This window comes from Rhinoderma darwinii, chromosome 5 (genome assembly GCF_050947455.1).
Source record: "Rhinoderma darwinii isolate aRhiDar2 chromosome 5, aRhiDar2.hap1, whole genome shotgun sequence".
Classification (NCBI taxonomy): Eukaryota; Metazoa; Chordata; class Amphibia; order Anura; family Rhinodermatidae; genus Rhinoderma; species Rhinoderma darwinii.
The window spans coordinates 330,958,304-330,976,395 of record NC_134691.1 but is presented as its reverse complement, the minus strand read 5'-3'; positions in this window follow the sequence as shown (position 1 = coordinate 330,976,395).

Here is an 18,092-nt window from a genome sequence, read left to right as displayed (position 1 = left end):
CTATAATACTGCCCCCTATATACAAGAATATAACTACTATAATACTGCTCCCTATGTACAAGAATATAACTACTATAATACTACCCCTATATACAAGAATATAACTACTACAATACTGCCCCCTATGTACAAGAATATAACTAGTATAATACTGCCCCCTATATACAAGAATATAACTACTATAATACTGCCCCCTATATACAAGAATATAACTACTGTAATACTGCCCCCTATATACAAGAATATAACTACTATATTACTGCCCCCTATATACAAGAATATAACTACTATAATACTGCCCCCTATATACAAGAATATAACTACTGTAATACTGCCCCCTATATACAAGAATATAACTACTATAATACTGCCCCCTATATACAAGAATATAACTACTATAATACTGCCCCGATATACAAGAATATAACTACTATAATACTGCCCGCTATGTACAAGAATATAACTACTATAATACTGCCCCCTATATACAAGAATATAACTACTATAATACTGCCTCCTATATACAAGAATATAACTACTATAATACTGCCCCTATATACAAGAATATAACTACTATAATACTGCCCCCTATATATAAGAATATAACTACTATAATACTGCCTCCTATATGCAAGAATATAACTACTATAATACTGCCCCCTATATACAAGAATATAACTACTATAATACTGCTCCTATATACAAGAATATAACTACTATAATACTGCCCCTATATACAAGAATATAACTACTGTAATACTGCTCCTATATACAAGAATATAACTACTATAATACTGCCCCCTATATACAAGAATATAACTACCATAATACTGCTCCTATATACAGGAATATAACTATTATAATACTGCCCCCTATATACAAGAATATAACTGGTATAATACTGCCACATGGGCTAGGATTTGTTCTTTAATACCTATTCGTGCTTCACCTCTAATATATCAATTCTGTAACTGACAACTACTTTTCTTATATCTTTATGTTACTACTCACTGACCTTGATTTGTATAATGAATCTATGCTACATTTCATATGCTTACTTTCCCTTTATTTTGTCTTATATTAACACTGTTATTACATTTTAAAACAACAGTATATGTTGCCACGTAACATGAAAACTATCTAGGGCTGGTGGGTGTGTTTGCCAGCTTGGCAGAAAACACTTTGACCTGCTGCATCCTATATGGGCGGCTGAGTTGTCATGTGTAATTTACTCAGCACATCACATGTTCTCAGGAATAAAATTAAATAACTGCATGGCTAGAGTATTGTAGAGTAGGACCGACTACTATAATCTATCCCTTCCCCCAGCAGCCTCTTACATATAAACAAATATATTTTATATTCCATAATAAATAACTCTTATAAAACATTGGGAAAGTTTTTTAGGAGGTCTTGGTAGTTGGTTATTCCAGTCGTTCGCTAATATACAACATCCAATCGCACCACGCCAACCTAAGGTGACAACTCAAAGGGTACTGTACCCCAGCCTTTTTTCATCACCTGTTCTCCGGGACCTCTCCCTTCCTCCTGGAGCCTCAATGTTCTTCTCCCTATTTTTCACATATCCAATCCCGCGTTAGCCACCCCGCCCCACTCCCCAATGTTCATTAAACTTTTAACCCCCTTCTTCGGATAAATAATCAGCTTCACTAATGTCTCCTTTTCTTCCTTTAGTCTTGTTCTGGGGTAACGCAGAATTCCCACCAGGCATGGAGGCCCCACAGTAGATCTTACAATGGTTCACCGCATTCTCTTGTCTGTGGAGTAAAATATTTCCCAATTCTACGGGAAAAGTTTCATTTAGTTCCGCCTAAGGAGATATTTGTTTCTCTACAACTGAAATACTTCCTTTCCACCCTACTTAAACCAGTGTCTAAACATATTTCTCTTGCTCCATTTCAACAGCGCTGACACCAAAACCACCCATTATATTATCCGTTGGAAATTGAACCTTGATAGAACACGAACTCTGAAGGAACTAACTCAGCTGTATAAAGACATGCTGGTAGTTTAGTGGCCCCTAACCTAGTGACAGGTTCCCTTTAGGTCCTGTAAGTTTAGAGGTACGACCTCCATGGATTGGACTTATTGTTCCAGGACATCCCACAGTAGCTCGATAGGATTGAGATCTGGGGAATTTGAAGGCCAAGTCATCACTTTGAACTCTGGTCATTGTTTTTAAACCATTCCTGGTTTTGTGTTTATGTAGATGGTACGTGTCAAAGTGACATCCATATGAATGACAGGACCCAAGGTTTTCCAGCAGAACATTGTCCAGAGTATCACGATGCCTCTGCCGGCTTGTCTTCTTCCCATAGTGCATCCTGGTGCCATCTCTTCACCGGGTAAGCGAAACACACGCACCCGGCTGTCCACATGATGTAAAGAAAAACATGATTCATCAGACCAGGCCTCCTTCTTCCATTGCTCTATGGTTCAGTGCTGATGCTCACGTGCCCTTTTTGGTCAGCATGAGCACACGGACCGGTCTTCGGCTACACAGTCTCACACACAGCAAGCTGCGATGCTCTGACAGCTTTCAATCATAGCCAGAAGTAATTTTTTCAGCAAATTTGTGTGTCACGTTGGGTGTGTGGACCCACTGGGCTGTACTGCCTTGACAGTATGGCAGAGTCTATAGTTCGTATAGTGTACCTGTGGCAGCTCGGACATTAGCAATGACAGGCTCGGCTGGGACTTAGGCAGCAGGCAGACATCAGGCGTGGTGTAGCAGGGCAGGCGTGGAATACAGCACAGCACGGCACTTGACCAGGTAGCACGGGATACAGGAACGGGGAACACTGGGAACTGGGAAACACTAGGAGACCATTTGCTAGACAAACTTAAGGTACGACAACAATGCTCAGGCATGGGAGGAAGGGGCTGGGCCCTTCTTATAGTTCAGGGTACTCATGGGCTAATTTAGACATTAAACTCCGGTGCGCGCGCTTGCCCTTTAAGAGCAGGCACGAGCATGCGTGCGCACCCTACGGGACACGGCCATGGTAAGCGGAAGTGAGCACTGGCGTCTCCTGAGGAGGAGACTGGGGCAAGCGCTCGCAGACCCATGGCTGCAGCCGTCAGGAGGTGAGTGAACCTGAAGGCCCGCGGCTATGGACATGACAGTATCCCCCCTCTTACGCCCCCTCCTCTTGGGGCCAGAGCGGGAGACAAACTTCTTCAGAAGGGTAGGAGCATTGGGGTTCTCCTCTGGCTCCCAGGACCTCTCTTCAGGACCAAACCCCTTCCAATCCTCTTACCCTCTTGGTGTCCAAGATCTCCTTAACCTCGATGGTGTCTGAAGGGCCGCTGGAGGCAACCGCAGGGCTAGGAGTCTTGCTATAGCGGTTCAGAACCACCGGCTTCAGGAGGGAGACATGGAAGGAGTTGGGGATCTTGAGGGTAGGAAGCAGCCGAAGCTTGTAGGCAACAGGGTTGATCTGCTGTAGGATCTCGAAGGGTCAGAGGATCCTGGGAGCAAATTTGTATGATGGCACCCTCAGTCGGATATTCCTAGAGGACAGCCAGACCTTCGTGCCAGGGAGAAATTGAGGAGGCTCTCTTCTGCCTGTGTCTGCCTTCCGTTTCAAGCGGTCGACTGCCATTAGGATGGAGGATCGAGTCTGCTGCCAGATTTGCAGGAAGTCCCTAAAAGCAGTGTCAGCTGCTGGTACCTCGGATGTATTAGGCACCGGGAGAGCAATTTGTGGGTGTTGGCCATAGATAATGAAAAATGGTGTATTACTTGTGGACTCGCTGGTGTGATTATTATATGAGAATTCAGCCCACAGAAGCAGCTGCACCCAGTCATCATGCTGCTTGGAGATGAAGTGGCGTAGGTAGTTCTCGAAGATCTGATTGATCCTCTCGACCTGACCATTGGACTGAGGATGGTAGGCTAAGGAAAAGTCCAACTTCACACCGAGGAGTCCGCAGAGGGCTCTCCAGAACTTCGAGGTGAACTGAACCCCCCGATTAGACACAATATGCCGCGGCAAGCCGTGCAGGCGGAAGATGTGTTGGATGAAAAGCTTGGCCAGTTGAGGAGCAGAAGGAAGGCTGGTCAGAGGAACAAATTGGGCCATTTTCGAAAATCGATCCACCACCACCCAGACAGTACTGCATCCTGCAGAGAGAGGCAGGTCAGTAATAAAGTCCATGGACATGTGTGTTCTCTGCTGCGTCATCCCCCAGTGAGGCGCCGGCACTCACTTCCTGGTATCGAGACTGTCTCCCGGAGGGAGCGAGTGCCCGCGCATGCACGGTTTTAAAGGGCCAGTGCGCGCATAATTGCAGGAAGCCTGCAATCAAGCCCAGAATGCTACTGGAATATCAAAGGGGCTCTGCCCTCTTGTTCTTTGCCTGAGCGTTGTTCGTTACCCAAAGTTTGTCTTGCTAATGGTCTCCTAGTGTCTTCCAGTTTCCAAGTGTTCCCTGTTCCTATATCCTGTTTCCCGTGCTATCAAGATCTACCACGCTGAGCTGTTATCGTGTTGTGCTGTATTCCACGCCTGTTCTGCTACGCCACGCCTGACGTCTACCTGCCGTCTGGTCCCAGCCGAGCCTGCCTTGCTACTGTCCGAGTTGCCACAGGTAACCTTTCTGGACTATAGACTCTGTACTATACCTGTTCGGTCAGCTGCCATCCCACTACGCGGTACGGTCCAGTGGGTTCACACCCTGCATGGTATCAGATATACCCTACCACGGGGAAGGAATGCACCAGGAATCAGCTTGATAGGACATTCATACACCCAGTGTGGAAGCAGCGTCTCCGCCTCCCTTTTGCTGAAGACGTCCGAAAATGCAGCATAATGACCAGGCAATCCTGCCAATGACTGGGGCAGAGGAGGCTGAGCCCAACGAATCTATAACAGGCAACGGTTGTGATACTCGGGGGCCCCACTGGAGAACCTCTCCAGAGTTCCAGTCCATGTCTGGGGCATGTAGTCGGAGCCAAGGCAGGCCCAGCAGCACGGGGTTAACGGCCTTGGACAAGACAAAGAACGATAGAAGCTCGGAGTGGAGAGCTCCCACTTGGAGCCTCAGCGGCTTGGTCACAGCTATAACTGGGTCTGGCAGAGGTAGTCCATTTACTGATGCAACCATCAACGGCCTCTCCAGAGGGGTTGTGGGCAATTGGAGAAGATCCACCAGGTCTCTACGAATGAAATTATCAGCGGATCCAGAGTCCAGATATGCAGAGACCCGATGCGTTTTCTCGTCGGACACTACAGTTCTCCCACCAGGGTGCGGAAGTGGATGACGTACTCGCCTACGGAGGTGTCTCCTTGGCGTAGGTTCAGCAAGGAGGCTGCTGCAGATGAGACTCGTCCAGGCTCCTCAAACACTGTGCGAAATGTTCGGAGGAACCCCTGGAAGTCAAGGGTCTCTGGTCCTTGTCTCTCCCAGATAGAATTCGCTCATGCAAGGGCCCTGCCAGTGAGGAGAGAGATGATGAAAGTGACCCTTGCGCCATCAGCTGAAAATGCCCTTGCATACAGGGTGAAGTGGATCTGGCACTGGTTCAAAAATCCACGACAGGTTCCTGCGTCTCCATCATAATGGTCAGGAAGTGGCAAAGAAAATTGATGATTCACACTGCCAGGAGGTGTAGACTGAGGATCGACACTGCCAGGAGGTGTAGTAGGAGGAACGGCAGCTTTTGCCTCCTGCTGACATGCGAGAATGTTCAAGGCCTTGAGAAGTTGGTCCTGTCGAGACCGTAGGTCCAGCATATACGTCCGCATCTCTTGTGACGTCATCTTGGTCTTGGTCCGTCCAGTGGGGTCCATGACCCACTGGGCCGTACCACCTTGACGGTATGGCAGCTGGCCAACAGGACGCAGATCACAGTCTTTAGTTCGTATAGTGTACCTGTGGCAGCTTGGACAGTAGAAATGACACGCTCGGCTAGGACTTGGGCAGCAGGCAGACGTCAGGCGTGGTGTAGCAGGGCAGGAGTGGAATACAGCACAGCACGACTCCAGCTCAGCACGGCACTTGACCAGGTAGCACGGGATACAGGTAGAGGAATGGGGAACACTGAGAACTGGGAAACACTAGGAGACCATTTGCTAGACAAACTTAGGGTACGACTACAATGCTCAGGCACGGGAGGAAGGGGCTGGGCCCTTCTTATAGTCCAAGGTACTCACGGGCTAATTTAGACATTAAACTCCGGTGCACGCGCTGGCCCTTTAAGAGCGGGCACAAACGTGCGCGCGCACCCTACGGGAGACAGCCAAGGTAAACGGAAGTGAGCGCTGGCGTCTCCTGAGGAGGAGACTGGGGCCAGCGCTCGCAGTCCCATGGCTGCGGCCGTCAGGAGGTGAGTGAACCTGACGGCCTGTGGCCATGGACATGACATTGTGCTATGGTAGCTCCTCTGTGGGATCGGACCAGATGGGCTAGCCTTCACTCCCTACATGCATCATGACCCTGTCACTGGTTCACCGGTTGTTCTTCCTTGGACCACTTATGGTAGGTATTAATCTCTGCATACCGGGAACACCCCACAAGACCGTCCGTTTTGAAGATGCTCTGACCCAGTAGACTAGTCATCACAATTTGGCCCTTGTTAAAGTCGCTCAGATTCTTCTACTTGTCCATTTTCCCTGCTTCCAACACATCAACTTCATGAACTGACAGTTCACTTGCTTCCTAATATATCCCCCCCCCCCTCGTCAGGTGTCATTGTTACCAGATAATCAATGTCTCTGTGGCTGATTGGTGTGTGTGTGTGTGTGTGTGTGTGTGTATAGATAAGTATATACTGTGTATGTATATATATATATATATATATATTTACTTGTGAAAATTTGGCGTACGCCATGTATTATGCCTCTTATGGCACTATTGATAAATTTCCCCCACAGCTTTTGTATTTAATCAATTGTAGGGTTGTCTGCATAATTCTTACCAGTTCCTGCAGGCTTTACGGCACTCTGGATGAAACCTTGCGCCTAAGGGGGCAACAGTATATGTTAGTCGGGTCCATTGGGTGGTGTTAATGCGAGTTCCCCTTCTTGATTAGAACAGGGGTAGGCAACACTAGCGAGGTGGAGATCTACTGTTGTAACTTGGGAGCGTCTTCAGATCTACAGAGTTGTGACAGGACCAGGGGGGTATGGTGTGAAAGCTATCAGCGGCGTTGCCAGGGTCTTAAAAAACATGGACCCTGGATGGATATTACTTTTTAAATAACATTCAGCACTACAGAACATACTGGAGAATACAGCACTGATCAGACACAGTCACAGGCAAAACACACAACTTATAAATCCAGTGACTCACAGGTGACATCTTCTCTAAATGGAGATATTTTCTCTTTCCACATCTTCTACATCTAGTCCAGACCGTCATGAGTTTGCTGCCCAGACATTTTGGCTTCCTCACTTTTCCATCATCCTCCCCACCTTCTTAGCACAAACTCCCCATTCTGGTGCTTTGACAGTGTCAAACTGCTGCTGCTACCACTAATACTGTGCCTGCTGTGCTGCCCAGTGCCCCAAATACTGTACTGCAGAGATAATAGTGACACACCAATAGTCCTACAACAAAATTGTGCCTAACTGATAGTGCCGCTGACAGTAATATTTCTCAAGCAGTGGTTCCAAAAATAATTGTGTGAAGCAGATTGACCCCATTAGTAATAGAGCTCCTCAATAGTGCCCACAATAGTAATAATGCTCCCCCAGAGTGCCCCATTAGTAATTGTGTTCACCCACAGTGCCCTTCACAGAACCCACATTAGTAACAGCACCCCCATTAGTAATAATGCTTTGCCCAGAGTGCCCCCATTAGTAATTGTACATCCCTCACAGTGCCCCCATTAGTAATTGTACATCCCTCACAGTGCCCCCATTAGTAATAGTACTCCCCCACAGTGCCCCCATTAGTAACAGCGAGCCCCAACAGTGCCCGCATTAGTAATAGTGCCCCTGATAGTGTCCTAAATTTAAATAATGTTCCCCCAAAGAGGCAATATTAAAGCCTCCATTGGCAGCTGCCACCGGCACCTAATCTTTCCCACTTTACATACATACAGATCCTGTGCACTACGTGCAGACGAAGCTCCATTGCAACTGGTAAACCATGGACTCATTCAGTACTGAGAATAGATTTTTAATCTGTAGTACTGACTACAGCCAGCGATCTATTCTGGAACTCGTCGTCGACGATTAATGGGTTGCCGACCCCTGAAATTAGCAAACAAATGCAGGGACTACACTTGAGGATTACACTACCCTACTGAGATGAAAAGCAAGGCGGGTGGTTATACGTAGCAATAGGGTCACTTTATGTACCCCAATGATAAGGTATGGGGACCAGCAGACTGTAGTGAGAAGCAACCCAGGTATCCAACCTGACCAATTAAGTCACAAATTGAATGGCGACCAAGTAACACAATGTCACCAAATACACACAATTCAGCCAAACAAGAAATGTGTTTGTTTGGTGTCAACATAATTAGTAAACCGCCATGTGTATATAAGCCGTCATTCATCTGGCTTTGTGTTGGTGATTGCTATCAAGAACTAACACAGATGATCAAAGTACAACCGGCCTGTCTACTGACTGTTTTACTTTCAAGAATAAGGGCTGTATTACACCCCCCGTAATGGGCCACGTAAATGATCGCCGATCAACGAGGCAGCTCGCTGATCAGCGATCGTTTGCTCCTTTCACACGGAGCAATGATTGGACATGTATAGGGACGAGCACTCGTTAGTCGGAACGCTCGTCCCTATACATTTTCATCATGTTGGCAGCGCATCTCAGCTGCCGACAACGATGATTTTTAATACTTCATAAAAGAGCAGATCAGCGGATGAACGAGCGTTTGCTCGATCATTGGCTGATCGTTGCCCTGTGTAAACAGGGCAATTGTTCGGAACGAGCTACGCTGTTTTCGTAACTACCATTCAGTTCTATGGGACTTACGGAAACAGTGGATATGTCATAAATGTCTCTCATGGGAAAACCCCTTTAAGTAATTAAAGACGCATCATTTATTTATTTTTTTCATTGTCGCATTCAAGACCCATATGTTTTTTCTTTTTCTGTCGACATAACCACACATTTTTTTTGTAGGATGAGTTGTATTTTTTTTAAGACACCATTTTGAGGTAATGTATTGTATTAGTAAAAATTTTGAAGTGGGGTGGAAAAAAATAGCAGTTCGCAGGCCTGACTTCGCAGGTCAGTACGATTACAGCAATACAAAATTGAAACAATATAAACACACTTTTTTTTCATTTGTTTTTGTGTCACTGCATTCCAAGAGCCATAACATTTAAATTTGTTCGTCAGTTTTTCGTCGTAGTAGCTCTGTTTGTAGCGATTGTTATTTTATTTTTAATAGTTCAAAAACTTTTTTACATCTTTATTTATTAGTCCCACAAGGGGACTTGAACATGTGATCCCTTGATAGATTCCACAATACTATATGTACAATACATAATGCTTATTTAGTGCAGTGTATTAGGTCTGCCTGTCTGTATTCTACTGACAAGCAGGGCCTAATAGGCTTACGTCCATCGGGGACATGGGCGCCGATGGGCTGACATAGGGGAGACCCTCAATCTGTCAAACTCCTTAGATGCCGATTTCGCATCTAAAGGGATAAACAGCTGGGTTCGAAGCTAACTCTAATCTCGGCCGTTGCAGCAGGCTGTCATCTGTATATTATAGCGAACACCCGCTGCTAGTCGTAGAGGTCCAGCTTCTGAGCCCGCACCAAGTGAACGTAGTACATGTACTGTGGCTCGCGTTAAAAAGGATCTGTCACTATTTTATTAATTCCCTATCTCCTAACTAATCTAATAGGCGCTATGATGCTGATAACTACAATGTGATTTTTTTTCCAAAAACTTTTATTATTTGCAAAGTTATGAGCATTTTTCTTAATATGGTAATTTCGCTATATTTGCCAAATCGGAGGTGACTTTCTTTTCACTCTGGGCGGTGTAATGTTTTCTGGATGACGCTGTCCAATCAGCATACAGCTTCTCCCCCTTCCCAGCCCAGCAACACAGCGTGATCATATAGTATACAGCTTCCATTCCCAACTGGGTTTTCAACTGGTGATACCTCAGGTTGTTTCACAGCTATAACTCTGATCCTCATGTCATAGGAAAGATTAGAATCTCATCTTTCATATGCCACCAAAACCACTGTTGTAGGTATGGCTGTTTGAAGTGATCGCCCTTCCCTCCAGCCTCAGTCTCTCACACTGTGTGAAGCAGCTTCATGCTGATAGGACGGCGTCAGAATCTGTGAGGAGGCTCCACCTCAGGAGAATCGCTGCTGTTACCTCCCACTTGTCTAGTAAAGGCTCATTTGCATATTTAGAAAAAAGCTCAAAGCTTCTAAAATAAGAAACTTTTTTGGGACACAATTTTCACTAGTATTATCAGTGTGACAGTGCCTATCAGATTAGCTAGGGAATTGGGCATTACTAAACTAGTGACAGATCCTCTTTAAGGCCTTACTGCTGGCATTGTGTAATGAATCGGGGTAGGGAGACAGACAGGTGAGCCCTAATCTACCCACAACTCAGTCCCTGCCTACTTGCACGGCCCGTCCTAAGTGACGGCGTACAACTGGGCGACGGTCCCTACGCTCAATAAGTGCAAGACAGACAACACAAGACAAGGGCACACAGAAGCAAAGGGGAAGAGGGGCAGTTGCCCACGGAAACACCGGGAGCAACAGGCAGTGGTTAACGAGCCAAGTAAAACCAGGAGAGTACGTAGTAGAAAAATTAGAGCAGGAGAATAGTCAGTCAAGCCAGGGTCAATAAGAAACAGCGGTCAATCAGGTAAATAGCAGGAATAGCAGAGCCAGGAAACCAGACAATCACAGGCAAGGAACATGCTGCAAGTGAGGGTAATAAATAGACCATGGGTGGGAGCTAGAACCGTCAGGCCAGGCTGTGATAGGTTCTCCCTCTCCTTAGCCTGCCAGCCTGAGTGGTAACAGATCGCGTCACTCTAGCAGACCTTGGAGCTGATGAAGGCTGATTAACCCCGGGCGTCGACACAGAACCTGTGTCTGGCAACCCCTTTACACATTGTATATATACGCCGCTGGGCTGAAAGGGGCTAAAAAGGTCTGTCAACATAGATTTGGCAAAAACTAACGAGGCTCGTATGGAACCCCATTGTCCAGTCTTCCCAGGTATTCATTACATTAATGATCATAACTAATAGACAGGGCCAAATCAAGGCTGGTGGACGGCTATTGTCGAAAATGTTAAGAATTAAAGCAACTCAAAGGGCAGACTAGATGGACCTGCAAGTTATTTTTCTATCAAATTCTGTGTTTCTATGTTAATATTAACATAATCCACCAACAAAATGATGAGGGAGATTTATCAAAACTGGTGCAAGGCAAAAGTGAAGCAGTTGCCCATAGCAACCAATCAAATTGTTGCTTTCATTTTTCAAATGGCATTAGAAAAATGAAAGCTGGAATCAGATTGGTTGCTATGGGTAACTGCTCCACTTTTCCTTTATAACCAGCTTTGATAAAACTTCCTGATTGTGTTTGGGGTATAATGGATGGGCATATTGGATTTTAGGGTGCCAGATCCTTTGTTCACCCGGGACCTAAGCAATGCCAGAAGAGTCTGTCAGCCTCTTAGCCATCTCTCCCTACAGCAGTAAACATGAATGCTCCACCACCCTTCTTCTAGTTAGCATGTATGGAAAACAGATCTCCAACCCTTAGTCATACATACTGTAGTAGTAGTAGTAAAAGCTGCATAATCACCCTTTATGCATCTTAAAACTTGTATAGGCTAGTCAAGGCCCCTAGGCAATGGAGGCCCAGAGGCAATTGCTCCTTTTGACTTTTCATTTGCTCAGGAACAATTCTGGCTTGTATGACACAGGGACGGTTTTATAAAAAATGCACCCCTTCCTGCTCGCCATTTATAGACAGTTGCTCTCATAATTTCATAAAAACATATAAAACCCAAAAAGATATGCACTTTTACCTGAATGCTGCCATACAATGGCCACACAATACTGCCATTCAGTGCCAAGTAATGCCGCTATACAATGCCTAAACAATACCTCCACACAGTATCCCAATGTAGTCCCCCACATAATAACACCATATACTCTATTTCTCATACAATACTGCCATTCTTTGCAGGGCCATTTTAACACATTGGCAGCCCAGTGCAAAGAGTTCATGAGTATGCCACCTACTGAACATTGTTCATTATCTTCCGATGTCTTTACAGTCAATTAACATTATAAAAACAATTCTATTCCAATAATGGAAAAGTTTTGACTCACAGGTGACGTCTTCTCTGATTGGAGTCCTTTCCCTTTTCTTCTTTATCCTGTCCAGACCACCATGATGACGTCTTCCAGCCAAGACTCGTCTCTGTAGAATTTGCTGGCCAGACATCTTAGGCACATTGCTTTTCCCGCATCCTCCCCACCTATTCCCCATCTTTTACACAAACTTCCCATCATGCTATTACCCCCAATGTGTCTGTTGTTGCCCCATCACTGTACCTGCTGTGTTGCAAAGTACCCCTAAATACTGTACTTCGAAATAAATAATATTGCCACACAGATAGTGACCACAAAATAATAGCGCCAGATAGATAACGTCTCAAAAAATAAGGCGAAACAGTAATAGAGCCACAAAATTTTGCCCAGAAAGAAGTAGTGCCCCACATGCTAATAGAGCCTAAATTACGCCCCCACATAGTAAAAGAGACTTCTTTAGGTCCCACACTGTGTAATAGTGCTCCACTTAGTGCTCCCCACAGCAGTAATATTGTCCCTTTCTGCCCCACATAGTAATAATACCCCCCACAGAGCTAACAGACCCCTTTGTGTCGTCATCCCCAGTGATAGCATCCCTTTTTGTGCCTCCAAAATAATAAAACACTTATACTCATCCCATGATGAGCAGAGCAGCCTCTGCAGCGCCATCAGCTGCCCGGCATAGGCAGGGTGATGTAGTGACGTCACCATCCCGCCTGTGAAGGTAGGTTGACGTCTTGCGAGTCTGGTGGCCTTTTGCCAATGGTTCTCTACTCCACCATAGTTTTCAACTGTATGTGCGTTCGAGGACGCAAACACAGTTAAAAATTACGTCGCCAGGGCGCCCTGTACAGGTGCACCGTTTGCCCTAATATTAAAGAGGCCCTGATTCTCTGCCCCCAAAAAACGGACATTTAGTGTCCAAACCATACCGCCATACTATAATAGTAAAGTCCCTGGTGGTCCAGAGCATGGGTTCTCAAACCGTTACGTATATGTCATGTCTCAAGGGGGTACTTGCACTGTCCTAATGCTGTGGTTTAGGGTGCAGCACAGTGTATGATTATAGCCTTGGGGGTACTTTGATGTAATTTATTTGAGTATGGAGTACTTGGCTTAGAAGAATTGAGAACTTCTGGTCTAGAGTAAAGTCACTGGTGGTTGAGGGCAGTGAAAGTTAACATGCTTCACTCTCAGGTTGCTCCTAGGTTTCAGGTCCTGGGGGGGGCCCTGGTCAATTGCTCAGATTGCAAGTCCCTAAAACCGGCCCTGATTCTTGGACCGAGTCCTCTCTGACAGGCTTTAGCCATAAGATTTCAAATCTAGGGAAAATCGCATTAACTGCCTATAACACAAGCTGGCTCCAGACAGTTGGCGTCTTGGCTTTGTCCACTAATACTAGTATTGGACACAGATGAGCAGATGAGATAAGTAAGATTATAAATGTTTCCCGGATGGGACTTAATGAGGGATGGCAGCATACTGTACTCCGAGAACTCAGAGACAATCCCTAAATACACATTTACTATGACATACAGTGTAATTAGAGCACAGGATCCACCTCTAATATCATCCAAGGATTAATGTAAATTACAGTAACCTAAATTTTCTCTGTAATCTAAACACACAATCACTGCACCCAGATTAAGATGCATGAAGGAAAGACAGCAATGTATGAAAGGGCTACCCAAAGCTGACACCCGTATCAATGATAGAGGTGAGAACCATGCCGTAAATCGGGGTTCTGTATTAAGATGAGATCATACATCAACGTCTCCTTTAGGCCGGATTCACACGAGCGTGTGCGTTTTGCGCGCGTAAAAGGCACTTAACAGCTCCGTGGGTCAGCCGTGTATGATGCGTGGCTGCGTGATTTTCGCGCAGCCGCCATCATTATGACACTCTGTTTGGATGTTTGTAAACAGAAAAGCACGTGGTGCTTTTCTGTTTTCATTCATAGTTTTTACTGCTGTTGCGCGAATCACGCGCGTCACATGGAAGTGCTTCCGTGTGCTGCGCGTGATTTTCACGCACCCATTGACTTCAATGGGTGGGTGATGCACGAACAGCACACAAATATCGGACATGTCGTGAGTTTTACGCAGGGGACACACGCTGCGTGAAACTCACGGACAGTCTGCACGGCCCCATAGACTAATATAGGTCCGTGTGAGGCCCGTGAAAATCATGTGCGCTGCACGGACGTATATATCACGTTCGTCTAAATAAGCTTTTAGGGTGTAAGGAACTGGACTAACTTCAGCACTGATTATATGCTGACCTTGGTGTCCTGTCTGGCCCATTGGCCTGCCTGTCATGCCTGGTGGTCCAGTGGTCTACTTATTATTCCTAATGAACCAGTGGTCCAGTATTCAGTTTATTATCCAATTATTCATGGTGGTCCAGTGGCCTGCTCATTATCCATGGGGGTCTCATGGAAAGTTCATTATCCCTGGTGGTCCAGTTACCTGCTTATTATTCCTAGTGGACCAGTATTCAATTTATTATCCAATTATCCATGGTGGTCGAGTGGCCTGCTCATTAACCATGGTGGTGTCAGTGCTGTCCCTGGTTATCTAGTGGTCTTATTAGTCCTAGTGGACCAGTGGTCAGTTTATTATTCATGGTGGTCCAGTGGCCTGCTCATCATCCATAGAGGTCTCGTGGCTAGCTCATTATCCCTGGTGGTCCAGTGGTCTGCTTATTATTCCTAGTGGACCAGTGGTCAGTTTATTATTCATGGTGGTCCAGTGGCCTGCTCATCATCCATAGAGGTCTCGTGGCTAGCTCATTATCCCTGGTGGTCCAGTGGTCTGCTTATTATTCCTAGTGGACCAATAGTCAGTTTAATATCCATGGTGGTCCAGTGGCCTGCTCATCATCCATGGTGTTGTCAGGGCTGTCCCTGGTCGTCCAGTGGTCTACTTATTATTCCTAGTGGACCAGTGGTCAGTGTTTGTCTATGGTGGTCCAGTGGCCTGCTCATCATTCGTGGTGGTCTCATGGCTAGCTCACTATCCCTGGTGGTTCAGTTATCTGCTTATAATTCCTAGCGGACCAGTGGTCAGTTTAATATCCATGGTGGTCCAGTAAGTGTAAGCAGCTACTCTTTTTTTTATCCGCTAAGTTTGGCTGATGGTGAAATGGAAAGTGTTTCGCTTCACTGTCACCTTACGGTGGTGGATCCACAGCAGGGCCCTATGGATCTTAATGGATGGAAGGGGGTTGTGGGGCTCCTCAACTTTGGACCATATAATCTAGAGGGAAGCGTCAGTTCTCAACTTTTGAAAGTAGCTGGACGTGGTTTATTAGTGGTATTACGAGACCAGAGGCGTACCTTGAAGCTTCTGGGCCCCAAAGCAAAATCTATAAAACTTACCATATATCATTTATAATACTGGTGTCTTCTTATGTGGCTATGGGGCTTTTCGGCCCCCTTAGGCTCCAGGGCCCTGGTACGACTGATACTTCTGTAATCATGTTTGTTTTAGGCTTCGTTCACATCTGCGTTGTTCAGGCTCCGTCCACGGGTTCCGTCGGAGCTTTCCGTCAGGGGAAGCCATGAACGGAATCCAAACAGAAACCATAGGTTTCAATGGTGACGGATCCGGTGCCAATGGTTTCCGTTTGTCACCGTTGTGCAAGGGTTCTGTCGTTTTGACGGAATGAATAGCGCAGTCGACTACGGTATTGATTCTGTCAAAACGTCGGAACCCTTACACAACTGATAAACGGAAACCATTTGCACCAGATCTGTCACCATTGAAAGTGATGGTGATGCAAACGGAAACCTATGGTTTCCGTTTGTTTCAGTTTGTATTCTGTTCATGGGTTCCCCTGACGGAAAGGTCTGACAGAACTCATGAACGGAGTCCCGACGCAGATGTGAACGAAGCCTTACTTACACAGATATTGGCATCTTGCTGTTCAGTTGTGGCGACCATTTTTTAACAGGAAGTGCAGCCATATTGGTTGTTATTTCTGAGTTTGCCACAATGTTCCAATAACAGAACCGGGGAAACATCTCGGAACATTAAGGCCCTGTTCACACTGAGTTTTTTTGCAGGCAGAAAAATGTGCATCAAAATTCCTTCAGAAATGTAGCAAAAGATTTTGATCTGCCTGCACTCTCTTTGCTGTGTATTTGCGGCGTATTTCAGCCGCGGGCATTGAGCGCCGCGTGGAAAAAACATAGCGAAAACCGCTTTCTCTGCCTCCCATTGATGTCAATGGGAGGTCAGAGGCAGAGAATGCTTCTTTTTCCCGCATTGAAATCAATGGACGGAGATTTCGGACGCTTTTTGGCGCGGTTTCCGACACGGATTCTGAGTTAAAAACCATGCCAGAAAACTCTGTGTGAACTGGGCCTAAGGCCTAGTTCACACAGAGTTTTTTGCAGGCACAAAAACTTTGCCTCAGAATTCCTGATGGAATTTTTATTCAGATTTTTAATCTAATGCAAGGAACGCGGCAAAAAACGCTCAGAAACTAGGTGGAAACAGCTGGAAAAAAGAGCATACCGCTTTTTTTTTCCGTGAGTGGTCAAAACCGCCCGGTAAAAAAAAAATGCCTCTGCCTCCCTTTTAAAACAGTGGGAAGGGCCATCTGGGCCGTTTTTTGTTGCTGATTCCGTCGCGGTCTCCGCATAAAAAAAACTCAGTGTGAACTGACCCTAACAGCGGGAGTCTTCCATGGTGATGACCTTCTGCCTGCACACTGTTATCGCCAGCAGTCATGAGGAGGTAACTCACACGCTGACACACTTGACATGTGGACTGCTGCCATCAATCTTACCATGACTGTTTCTACCCCAAGGGGATTTTGTAGGTGATTGTTCTTTTTTGCAGAAAAATGTGAATTGTCAGGGGTAATAATGATGTCTCATACCTCTGCCATGGCATAACAGTAAACCAGGAATACATATAGGTTTGCCACTTTTCCACCCAATTTTTTTTTCATTTTAATATCCCTGGGGTCTGAGGTTTTGAAAAGGTTAATGCCAACATCCCTGGTCGTTGAGACCAGTGAAAATGTTAAAGTTGGCATCCCTGGTAGCCTAAGAAAGTAATTAATATAAACAGCCCTGGTGGTCTAGGGAAGGAAAGGGGTCAATGTCAGCATCGCTGTTGGTTCAGGGTAGTAAGGAGTTAATCTCAGCATCCCTTATGGTTTAGGGTAGAGGGTTAGTTTCAGCATTCCTGGTGGTCTAGGGCAATAAGGGGTAATCTCAGCATCCCTGGTGTTCTAGGGTATTAAGGGGTTAATTCCAAAATCCCTGGTGGTCGAGGGCAGTGGCGGGGTTAGTGTAAACACCCCCGGTGGTCTAGGACTGGGAAGGGATTAATGTTAGTGTCTGTGGTGGTCTAGGACAGTGAAGGGGTTAATGTTAGCGTCCCTGGTGGTCTAGGGCTGGGATGGGTTTCATGTTAGCATCCCTGGTGGTCAGGGGCGTAACTAGGAAAGACTGGGCCCCATAGCAAACTTTTGACTGGGGCCCCCCCTCCACCGGGTGTCACACAACCCCCCCCCCCCCCTTGTAGATAGTGCCTTTTTTACAAACCCCCCCTTTTGATAACGCCATACAGCCCCCCTGTAGATAACGCCATACAGCCCCCTTTGTAGATATCTACAGAGGGGGCTGTATGGCGCTATCTACAGAGGGGGCTGTATGGCGTTATCTACGGGGGGCTGTATGGCGTTATCTACGGGGGGCTGTATGGCGTTATCTACGGGGGGGCTGTATGGCGTTATCTATGGGGGGTGTATGGCGTTCCCTAC